Source organism: Oryx dammah, unplaced genomic scaffold (genome assembly GCF_014754425.2).
Source record: "Oryx dammah isolate SB20612 unplaced genomic scaffold, SCBI_Odam_1.1 HiC_scaffold_24, whole genome shotgun sequence".
NCBI classification, from domain to species: Eukaryota; Metazoa; Chordata; class Mammalia; order Artiodactyla; family Bovidae; genus Oryx; species Oryx dammah.
This window is the reverse complement of record NW_024070208.1, coordinates 83191287-83203563: the sequence shown is the minus strand read 5'-3', so window position 1 is coordinate 83203563 and position 12277 is coordinate 83191287. Positions and strand designations below refer to the sequence as shown.

At 47.8% G+C, this 12277-nt stretch overlaps 1 protein-coding gene across 1 annotated transcript in view; it reads left to right on the top strand.

The window, feature by feature from the left end:
• Window positions 1-4625: 4625 nt before the first annotated feature.
• The window catches only part of COL4A1 (collagen type IV alpha 1 chain), a 77574-nt gene continuing 69922 nt past the window's right edge, over window positions 4626-12277 (top strand). Inside the window, exon 1 of the mRNA XM_040267449.1 lies at window positions 4626-4719. The gene's annotated coding sequence lies outside the window, so the exon portion shown is untranslated. The remainder of the gene's footprint in view (window positions 4720-12277) is intronic.

Sequence of the window (12277 nt, the reverse complement as noted above, 5' to 3'; positions counted from 1 at the left end):
TTAATTCTGATGGTTTGACTTTCTGGGAACTCTTAATTGGGGCATGAAAGAAAATGTACATTCCATTCTCTATCTCATCCTCTCGTGAAGAGTGTAAAGAGACTCGTACAGAGTATAAAAGTACTCCGCATTCCTTTCCAGTTGTGTTACTTGTGATGTTTAAGCGTGATCCCTTCTGTCGATGGTGTGCGTGTCCGACAGACTTCATTGAGGGCTGGTGTAGTCTTTCCTTCTCTTTCAAATAATGTGAATTCAGGTCGGCTTCCACTTGGAGGGAATTTGTTATGCTCTCGTGGTGACTTGCTGGCTGTCTAGATTGGCTTGGTTTTCACTGAGTTATTCTACAGGCTTAGGGGTACAATGGTGGTTCTTTTGCCCCTGAGGACTTTGCAGGCTTCTCTTAGCCTCACGTGGTCTGAGTCGCCCATGTGGCTGTGGGCCACGGATGAGCTCCTTCTAAGGGCTGGCCAGAAAGCTAGCTTGGATTTTCCCATGCCATCTTTTTGGCCAACCCAATAAGACACGGACCAAGACCCACAGCGCTGTGACCTTTGGGATCTCCAGCCTCGTCCCCCATTTCCAGGGGGAGACGGTCTTCCTGCCCAGCCTGGCCAGCCGGGATTGTAGGTTCAGCGTGTGTCTCCCCGGGGAGAAGGCACGGACCTCCTCAGGGGACTCGGGGCTGGTTTACTTGACCTCACACCCGGGGGAAGGCCAGGCAAGAGGGATGGTTGGGAGTGCGTTAACAGAGTACAGGTTCTTCCTGTTCCAGAAGCCGAAACACATGGGCAGGGAGCTAGCTGCTCGGAGCCCAGCGTCTTCCAGACCTCAGGAAAAATGAGCCGGCCTCGTCCACCCCCTCAGATGTGCAGCCAAGGAGCCTGGCGGGGGGTGGAGGGGTGCGGGGGCCGGGGGGACGGCCGCTGGAGCCAGTGGGGCCGCCTGGTCTCTTCTGATTCTGCGGAGAGGTCCAGATGCACAGTGTGATACCCCAGGAAGTCCTGAAGCTTGTGACACGGCCTTTAGCATGTTAGGGCCCCAGTGGAGTAACTCATGCCGTTGTTTCGTTCGCCCTTTTTGAACAGTGGTTCAGGATGGAGGGTTGAAACGCTCACTGCTGCAGCCTTTTACTTAATGAGCTATTTCAAAATCAGAAAGTCAGGCAGATCGAAGGGACGCTCGGAGCGTCACTGATGCCCTTTTCAGCCAGGCACCCTCGAGTCACAGCTGAAGTGACCCTACCTCCCAGGGTGAGACACAGCATCGGTCATTGTGTGGGCCAGAATAACAGCATTTCAAAGTGGATTTTATTTAGCAAAGTAAATGTGTCTCTCATGATTTTTGTTTGTTATTCTAAAAATTAGGGTTTTTTGTTTTTTTTTTAAACAGAGTCATTTTGCATAAAATGCTAGGCCACCCAGATTGTGAAGCAAAAATCATGGTCTAAAAATGTCTTTTGTTTTGAAAAGTTGCCCATCGTTTAGATGTTCTTTGAATTATCAATGCTTCAGGATTGTCTCCTAGGGCCAGAAGTGGTGATAAAATTTCCTACGTGAATAAAGCAGATAAGGAGACATGAATATCTTTTGTCTGGGATTGAGAAATTTTCTTTTTGCTTGATGTACGCTGGTGGGAGCAGGGTGAAGGTCCTTTATTTCTGTAAGAGGGCTATAATAAGACTTTAGTTCTTTTTCTCATCTCTGATTTCATCCAGTAGTTATCATGACCTGGAGTGTTGTTCAAGGGAAATTTGCGGGTGTGTTTCTGGGTGTGTTTCTGTAGCGAAAGCTCAAGAAACAGCTTGACCTCAGCATCCACCATGGGGGCCCTCTAACCTCTTATCTGGGGTCTCCTGCAATTAAGGCATTTGCTGATAGCTTAAGGGAACAGTTCCAGGAAACTCACTTTTATAACCTTCCTCAAATTGAATAAAGATAAGCTTCTGAGATTTTAATCAGCCTTTCAGAAGAGGAAACCTCAGAATCACCAAATTGTAATTTTCAACTTGGGTTAATTGGGTCTGGTTTTGAAGACGCTGTTGTCGAGCTGTGGTTAGGAAAGCCCACCCCACCTGGGCTACTGTTGCCCACCACCCCACCCCCAGCCCCACCCTGGTGAACCTGGGCTGTGGGTGGACAGGTCCTAAGTCCGTGGGTGTTAACCTGATTGGCCTCTCCTCTGGTCTCCTTCTGGGTAACTGAGCAGAGCTCAAGGAGCAAGCGTGGGTTTCTGAACCCAGCTCAGAGGCAGGGAAGTGGTGGGGATGAGACGTTGCGGAGAGGAGGCCACCTGGAGCACAGGTGACTCGGGGCTGCCTCACCCATTGAGCTTGCCTGGCTGGGGGCTAGCTTAGCTGTTGAGCAGCTTCGCGCCATGCCTGGGGCGCCCTGCCTGGGGGGCCCCTGGGAACCTCCGCTCTCCCCGGCTGTCTGGGGACCTGGAGTGGCCCCCCACTCACTGCCGAGTTCCTTTTTGCAGGGCTTTCTCACAGTGTTGTCCCTGAATTGTGAGCTGACACACCAGTGTTGCTGGGCTGTCATCTAGGGTTGTTATTTGAGGTTGATTCAATGGACGCCAACATCACGGCCACCACCATCAAAACAACAGCGATCAGACGCCTGCCACTTTGTCTCATCAGCTCTCAGGCGCCTGTGTATTCGTGTTTAAACATCTCTGGGGTTGGCGCGGATCGAACAGTTGACAGGGTATCGTGGTCCCGTCGGTGGGTTTTACAGCCGATTTGGTCGCAGGTGAAACACAGGCTGTATCAGGCTGGGTGTGGCACTCTGGGGCTGCCCTCCAAGTGCTCTCGGGGTCCTGGAGACACACACGCCAAGGACACACGATAAACGTCACAGTGTTCTTCAGTCACTGAGTCATGTCCCACCCTCTGGGACCCCGTGGCCTGCAGCACGCCAGGCTTCCCTGTCCTCCACCATCTCCCAGAGTTTGCTCAGACTCCTGTCCACTGAGTCGGTGATCTAGCCATCTCATCCTCTGTCGCCCCCTTCTCCTCCTGCCCCCAATCTTTCCCAGCATCAGGGTCTTTTCCAGTGAGGTGGCCCTCGCATCATGTGGCCGGAGTTTTGAGGCTTCAGCATCAGCATGTCATGGGCACTGGGTCGGAGCAGCGAGCCCTTTCTTGGGGATGGTTGAGGAGGCTCTTTTTTTGCAGTCTGTTGGTTCTTTATTGTTTGTGCATTTCGGATGAATTTCTGGAGCACAGGTTTCAGGTTTTAGCCTCATCTCTTTGGACAGCTCTAAGTGGTCACCCAAACCCAGATTCTGAAGCAAAACTGTGTGCGTGGATTGATTTACGCTCTTAGGAGGTTATGAGAGTGCGTGCTGACAAAATTGCCTGAATGATGAATCAGGGAGAGGAATAGATTTGTAGTGTCTGGAGTCTGTTTGGATTCTTGTCAGTTGTCCCCATTTCCAAAATATAAAATTAAGAACAGCTTACTGTCTTGGAGGCACTTGTTCAGATTTCATTTTATAAAATAAATATCTCCAGATGTAGTTGTTTTATGAAGAAGATTTCCAAGGCATTGGAACCAAGATGAGCGTATTGTTTTTAAAAAACAGACTTTATGCAATCACAGTACTGTTAACAATACGGTTTTATTTTCCAGAAGCTGTATTGCCAGAAGCAGCATTTAGGTGTGTACTTGATCTCAGGCTTAATATTGAGCTGCTAGTAAAGCTCGTTAACTAAATTCTACCTATCACACCCTCTTCCATTCTGTCCATAATATCTATGTCTACTCTGGTTTAGAATTTGGATTCTTCTAAAGAAATTGCAAATGTATTGAGCACCATCGTCTGTTTGTCTTCTGATGTGTTGGCAGTTTTCCATGATGGTGATTGAATTGAATTCATCTCAACCTTGTCCTGGCATGTTATATTAAATCTCCTAACTCAGAGTTCCCGTCTGTAAAGTGGGAATGGTAATATTCGTCTTGTTAGACAAGAGGCAGCTGGTTGATTGTTGCATTCGGTGGGCATTTGAACACACTGGTTCCCTTCTTCTCCAGCTCGTCTTACCCACTTGGATTCTTTATTGTGCATTTTAACTTTATTTTAAATGTTAGAAATGAATCACAGGAGCATTTTGTTGTGGAATGTTCTTTTATTGAAACTTCCCGATTTAATTGAATTAAAATTTTGTTATTTAGGCTTTAGGCCTATTTGTCTCCTTTTTGCATATTTTGCGTGTCATTGTGTCCTGGGGATGTGAGGGACGAAGCGTGGACCCTAGTCCCCACCATCAGTTTCCTCTGATCTCAGGGCTGAAAGTCCTGCATCAGAAGTGCCTTTGCAAGTAGGGGTGGTGTCCTGCTAGACCTTGGGAAACGGGGAGAGTCCATGTCTCAGAGTGTCAGTGACAGCGTTCCCTCTTTGGACTGAGTGATGCTTTGATATGTTCCACTCGGGGATTGCTGTTCTCTCTGCCAGGGCCAGAGATGGACTTCTGAGCAATTGCAGAAGGACTTGTCCCCTAGGACAAGGCCACAGGGTGTGTGTGTTAAGATGGGGCTCGTGGTACCCGGGTAGGGCTTTTCCCATAAATAGTGAAGATGCCAAAAAGCATTTCAGTTGAAACCTGAACCTCCGTTTGTGGATGTTCTTCTGTTTAAAGCTGTTTTCTCTTCCTTCCAGGGTGGGTGTGCTGGCTCTGGCTGCGGGAAGTGTGACTGCCATGGCGTGAAAGGACAGAAGGTGAGTAGCCCTCCGAGGTCAGCAATCCCTCGGGTCTCCATCACTGTGGAAGTCATTACTTTAGAGCAACCGAATAACCAGCAAGTCGTGCTGAAGCTTTATTACCATTTCAGGCATTTCCCCAGAGCAATACAGATGAAACAAAACCAGGCTTAACAATATTGTTGAGGCATCCTGACTGCTCCTCCCCAAAGCTGGTAATTATTGGTGGCAGTTAACGCTAAAAAAGCGATTTGGTTTCTTTCCTTTTTTGACTCTAGAAGGAACAAGTGTATTGGCAGAAAATTCGTTGAGTCAATCGCATTCTTTGGAAAAGTGCACGAAGACTAAACTTAGCTTTTTTTTTTCTGGAGGAAAAAAAAAAAAAAACCACCAAAAATTTTCTCTTGAACTTGAGAGCCTTCTATTCAAATCAGAATTTTTAAACAGTTTTACATTCGTAAGATACTTGTCTAGATTTATTTACAGAAACAGTAACTATTTATCGTTTCCCAAACGTACAATTATAATATTTTCTTTCTAAGCAATACTCTGCCCTCTCTCTCACTTGAAGAATCGCAGATCAGCACGAAGAGCGTTTTCTCTTGAAGGCAGGTTGGGTCTGCATTTCTGTTGTTTGGAGAGAGGGTTTTCACCCCAGGACAGGGCAGCCTCCTGTCTCTGTGTGGGGTCACCATGGAAACCGGGTGGAGCCATGGGAAAGCCTGGCCTCTGGGCCACAGCAGCTGGGGCCACGAGGAAGGGAGGCGGAGACCCCTGGTCCTCTTCCCACTTTCTGGGAGCTGGGGATATCGCCCCGGGAAGCCATCCCCTCTGTTCTGCCCAGGGCTCAGTGAATCACAGACTCACACTTCTGAAATCCAGCAAGTTCTGCTTTACAGAAAATTGTTCCATTGCTTTTCAGCGGTTTGCTGACGTACTAACCTCATCCTTTTTAAAAGTCTGTTGACGGTTGGTGCCACCACTATTACCTGGGTAGGTTTTGAGTCAACGAAGTATGTGGAAACGTTTTCCTGTCCTCCAGCATCCGCTCAGCACCCGCTTCACCCTCTGTAATCCCTCTTCTCGCGCTCTTTTCTTCTCAGGAAGTGTCTCTGGCTAGTTCCAGATTGCATCCTCGAGAGTAACGGCAAGATGTTCGTGTCACAAAGACGCTTTTTGTGTGTGCGTCTAACTTGAATTGTAAGCATGCTGAAGTAACAAAGAAATCCTTGAAACTATAGAAAGTGGACCTTTTAACAAATAGGAAATGGAGCCCTTTATCAACATCACTATGCTTTTCTTGTAACTTAGAGTGTCAGAATTGGGGGAGGGGAGGGGGAGTTGGTGTTTCTTGCTTGTAAAGAAAGCGTGTCTTCCACCCGCTTTCTTGGTTTCATTCTCCACCATCGCCTGCACCCCCCAGCTGCATTCACTCAGGCTCCGGTGCTTTTCACCCTATTCTGGTCTTACTTTTCTAGCCTGATTCATTTTACTTTTAACCCCAAGTCTTCCCCTTACCTATGAGGAAGAAGATTCATCATATTCATTAAATATGAGGAAGTTGATTCATCCAGGCGCAGCTTTCCAAATATGCTTGGCTGACTTCTTCCTGACTTGACAGGGGCCTGGCCCTCGTCAGTTCAGAGCTGGTGAAAGCACCTTCAGAGAAGGCAGGTCATGTCTTGGGGTGTCTGACATCCACCCAGACGAGGAAAGGGGCTGTAAGTGTTTCTTGTCAAATCTGAGCACGTGGAAGCCCTTGGTTTGGCCAGTGCATCAGCGGACGCCAGGTCTATGCGTCTCTGGGCCCAGGAACACACACTGTAGGCCTGCCTTCCCCTCGGGCATGGGAAGGTCAAGGTGGGAAGGTCACAGGGTCACCATGACCTTCCTGGTCTGTGCATGCTCCTTCAACAGGCTCCCCCACCGTCCACTTTGGGTTTTATACCTTATTATTATTACTCAATAAAGACTGTTTAAATGAAATACTGGGAAGCAGTGGGTTAAGCCCTCCTGAATTTGTGTTTTAAAAGGCTGTCATGACAGAATGGATTCAGACCGCCTCTTGAGATTTAGGGGAACAGCTAACTGATTTAGGATTATATCCTTTAAACAGAAAGCATAGCTCTGCCTTTTCTTCCCTTGAGTATAAATATTTCAGGTCCCATGGCTCACATAGCATGAGCCGGGAAGAGGGCCTTCCTCCCACCAAAAGAGGAAATTTTAAACTTCCACTTATTGTCTCGGACATGATGTTAAAATAATCAGTTTAACGATGGGAAACACCCAGAACCTGCCTGAGCTGGACCTTCAGATCTGGTTCCGTTTCTCTCATCCGAAGGTCAGATAACAAAGAGATGTATTCTTGGCTGGCACGTCAGCAAGAGAAATTGGTCTTCCTCATCTCCCACCGCTGTTCTCAGAGCTGGGCCTATACGTGCGGATCAGATGTAAATGCAAAATGAATAAAGGCTTGAGCATCACAGAATTTGCCTCGAGCAGTTGAACCCACAGACCAGGGCATGTTTTCAGTTCTCATAGGGGTTGCTGTTCTTCAGTGTCTACAAGTTAAATGACTTCTGGGGTGTTTTTGAAAATAGGATGAAAAACGTCACATAACTTGGGGGGTGGGGGTAAATGTTACCTAAATGGGACAAGCGTCAGCTCATTGTTTCTGAGGCATGCCCCCTTGAGGGACTCTAGAGCATATTGGTTATTGAGAATCCACCAATGGAAACTGGAATACGTCCAGTGTAAATCACCAAAATCTCCTTTGGCAAAGTCCTGAGTTCCATGGAGATGAGATTCCTTGACAGATGTCTGATATCCTCCCGATTTCATCAACAGATATTGGTGCTTTAGGTCACTCTTCTCTAACCCCACAGTCATCAGTGCAGGGCTAGGGAGCTTGTTCTGACCTCAGTGCTTAGATTCATGAGCTTGTCACAGACTTCAGTCTTTGCTGACTTGTTTGTTTTCCTGGCGCCCAGATGTTTTCTCTAGGTAATTAATCTGGGTTAGTACACAGTGACTTCGTGTCTTTCCAGAGGCCTCTGCAGTGTGGGAATTTTATCTCCTTAAACTGATTAGGGTTTCAAATGCTTGCCTCCTCAGTACTAGCCAAAAGTTAAGCTCTTCTTTTGCTCCGTAACCTGATTTTCTCAACTATTCGAGGTATTGGAAGAGGCAACATAGTCCCAAGAGTGACTCCCTTGGTCTTGGAAATTAACCATTTCTACTTTGCAAAAAGAATAGAGTGTGCACAAGAAGTCTTACAAATGTTTTATCCAGAGGAGCCAGTGTTTATGTAAAGCTATCATCCTATCCTGCAGAGTCCCAGACTGGAAGCCTCAAGTTAACTAGAGAGGTGGGAGAAATACATGTGAAATAAATAACAACTGAAGAGTAAGTGGTCACATTGCAGGAGAAACAGCAGAGAAAACAAATACTCTGGTTGTCCCGAGAAGGGAGTGATCCCAGCGGCCTAGGACTGTGAATAAAAGGGCGGCTTCCTGGTTGAAGCAGGAGTGTTGTGGCCTCACTGATGCTCCAGACTCACCGGGACATGGAGCAGGGTCCTCTGTCACGTGTCTGCCTCAAGTCACGTGCTGAGTTTAACTGCACTGATCAGAGAAAGTAGCCCCCGTGGCCTGCTGATGACCATGAGCTCGGCAGAGGATGACTGGCCCCTAATAGAGGGACTTTGACAGGGACTTCCCCAGGCCACAGTCTTGGGGAGCACAGAGAGTCTTAATTAAGCCGAAGTGTCATAGTTCTGAGGAGCGATGAGAACAGGGCGGTCATCTCACAGCTTCTCAGGACACTTTAACCTGCTGGTACCCAGGTCCTTGCCAGCAACGTGGGGAGGGAGCCCAGTTCCATTCAGTCGCTCAGTCGTGTCTGACTCTTTGCAACCCCATAGACTGCAGCACGCCAGGCCTCCCTGTCTGTCACCAACTCCCGGAGCTTGCTCAAACTCATGTCCATGATGAGTCGGTGATGCCATCCAACCATCTCATCCTCTGTCGTCCCCTTCTCCTCCCGCCTTCAATCTTTCCCAGCATCAGGGTCTCTTCAAATGAGTCAGTTCTTCTCATCAGGTGGCCAAAGTATTAGAGCTTCAGCTTCAACATCAGTCCTTCTGAATAGTCAGGACTGATTTCCTTTAGAATGGACTGGTTGGATCTCCTTGCTATCCAGGGGACTCTCAAGAGTCTTCTCCAACACCACAGTTCAAAAGCATCAATTCTTCAGAGCTCAGCTTTCTTCACAGTCCAACTCTCACATCCATACATGACCACTGGAAAAACCATAGCCTAGAGGAGGAGGCAATGGCAACCCACTCCAGTGTTCTTGCCTGGAAAATCCCAGGGACGGGGGAGCCTGGTGGGCTGCCGTCTATGGAGTCGCACAGAGTTGGACACGACTGAAGTGACTCAGCAGCAGCGGCAGACTAGACGGACCTTCGTGCAAACTCAGCCAGAACTGAAAGCCCCTGAGCTAGACTAATCTCTTCTAGGGAGTCGGATGCAGGTGATAAGATCCAAGTGCTAATCAGAGCACGAATCAGTTTCCATTCTTCAAGGTAAGACGATCCTGACCTGCGAGGGCCCAACAAGAGCACCTCGTGGTTCAGAATATTCTGGAGTCTTGCCCACGATCCCGTTGCTCTAAGACTGGGTTCGTGGTCTGTATGCTGCTCCGCTGGGCCGCCTGCCGAGGAAAGCGGCCCTTCTGAAGCCTCTCTGTAAGTGGCTGGTGATGAAGCAGATTGCTGAGGACCACGAAGAAATGGACCTGGTGATCTGGGGCCACGGGCAGCTCTCCCGAGTCCTGTTCATAGACAGATGACCACAGGGAGCAACCTTGTCTGCCCGAGTGCAAGCCCCACCCCAACCCGAGGCAGGTTAGATGCAGCCCAGCCCGAGAAACCAGGATCGCATCACCTTCAGGGGGTGTCTGTTCCACAGAGCATTCAGAATAAAACCTAGAGGCGAGGGCAATGAAGTGAGCCTCTTAACCCCGAGTCAGGAGATGCCATTGTGGTGAGGATGGGGCCTCCCCGGCCCCTTCCTGCAGGAAATCCTGGCATATTCTTTGCCCTCTAGGAAATTCGTCACTCTGGTTTACAAGGAGTCATCTTTGTTACAAGCCGGGCATGACGCCTTGGTCTCCCAAGAGGCGAATCTGGCCCGAGTTCTCATGCGTTCTGGACACAGAGATGGGGGTCGTGGCCCCGACGGTCAGCCCTGCCTGCGCCTGGGAAGGTGCGTCTTGTCTTTCCTCCCCACAGGCTCCTTGCAGTAGACCAGCGATGAGTCTAGTCGGCAGGCCTTTCTCGAAGGTTACTTTTGGAGACACAGACCAAGTATCCTTAGTGTCTTTTCCTCCAGGACACACTAAATAAGAAAAAGTATGTGTAAAGAATTCTGTAAGTCTGATTGTACCTAAGGGTTTCCCTGGTGGCACAGTGGTGAAGAACCCGCCTGCCGTGCAGGGGCCGTGGGTTTGACCCCTGGGTCGGGACGATCCCTTGGAGGGGGGCGTGGCAGCCCGCCCCAGGGAGCTTGTTCACTGCCGTGGGTCGCCATCGCCTTCTTCAAAAATGCGTTCAGTTCAGTTCAGTTCAGTCGCTCAGTCGTGTCCGACTCTGCGACCCCATGAATCGCAGCACGCCTGGCCTCCCTGTCCATCACCAACTCCCGGAGTTCACTCAGACTCACGTCCATCGAGTCAGTGACGCCATCCAGCCATCTCATCCTCGGTCATCCCCTTCTCCTCCTGCCCCCAATCCCTCCCAGCATCAGAGTCTTTTCCAATGAGTCAACTCTTCCCATGAAGTGGCCAAAGTACTGGAGCTTCAGCTTTAGCATCATTCCTTCCAAAGAACTCCCAGGGCTGATCTCCTTTAGGATGGACTGGTTGGATCTCCTTGCAGTCCAAGGGACTCTCAAGAGTCTTCTCCAACACCACAGTTCAAAAGCATCAATTCTTCGGTGCTCAGCTTTCCTCACAGTCCAACTCTCACATCCATACATGACCACTGGAAAAACCATAGCCTTGACTAGACGGACCTTTGTTGGCAAAGTAATGTCTCTGCTTCTCAACATACTGTCTAGGAGCCAATATTAGCATTTGACACAAAGGATCTTTCTTACCCCAAGATCGCAAGCATAAGAGACTTTATTAGTTGTCATTAAGTCTTTGGTAAATTCTCTTTTAGAGACAAGAACTATTTCATTGCCATTTTTTGAGAATTCATTAGTCTTCAGTTTATATGTATCTTTATTTTCGTCGATCTTTCTTTTAATTCATACACGGGAATTGAAGACACTGCTTTGTATGTTATGCTTTATATATCAATTGGTTATTCTCTTTTCATTAATTATTATTATTAGTATCTCTGTAGCATAGATTTGAGACCTCAAAGATTATTGAGAAATAAGCTTATCTTTCAATTATTTTTTATTAGAACATAGAAAATTTCTTTCCCATAAATGAAATTTAACCACTGTTCCAAATATTAAAGGCACCATGTTTCTTCCCAGATATTTTATTTTTTACTTAAGTAAATGAAAAAAAAATATTTTTGTGTAAACTCCTTGGAACTTTGGGTAAATTAACTGATCTGGGCTCAATGAATTATTAATAAAAACACTAACTTATAGTGAGGATTTCAAAATCTAGTATATTATAATTAAAAAGAAATTTCATTTTCTTGCTTCTAAGACATGAAGTATAAATGCCAAAAGAGCGAAACTTACTGTAACGTAGAAGGTAATGGCAACCCACTCCAGTGCTCTTGCCTGGAGAATCCCAGGGACGGCGGAGCCTGGTGGGCTGCCGTCTCTGGGGTCGCACAGAGTTGGACACAACTGAAGTGACTTAGCAGCAGCAGCAGCAGATTTATTTAATAAAATTAAGATTTGTTTAGTGTATTTGTAATTACTTGTATTGTTTGTGAGACTGGTTGGAAACCTCTGTTTTTATAAATGCTTTGCGCATTTCCCAAAGGGCAGAGGCGGCCAGTTCAGCCTTTCCCCAGACGTGGTCCTCAGTCCACCTGGAGGACGCTCTTGCCGTGGCCTCTGGAATGGAATACCGAGGGGTCCTCCGCTATCACGGGGCAGGGGGACAGATAAGTCTGGGGACAGGAGCTGCAGCCGAGGACATCTCAGAACCTTTCGTCACAGCTTTGGAACCTTCAGGGGTGGCTTATCCCTTGCAGTTTTCCAAACTCACTTGATTACAGACCCCTCTGTTTCTCAAATCAAGGAGCAGCCGTTATGAAAGGGTGCTTGGTAGGCTAAGAGCCTAGGTTCTCGTGTGTGTTCCACCAAGTCATTTGACCAAGTTCTCCTGAGAAAAAGGGAAATGACATTTGACCTACAATCTCCCAGTCTTGCTGAAAGGATCAAGTGAAAGGTATGGTACCTAAAAAGCACTTGGGACATTTAAAATGTCATGTAGGTACATCATTTTAGCAGTAGCTGAATTTTGAAATTGGGGTAAGCATGGCGATGAGTTTGCTTGCTGGTGCAGTTGGGGGCTGGATTCTCAAACCTGAAGATGCAGG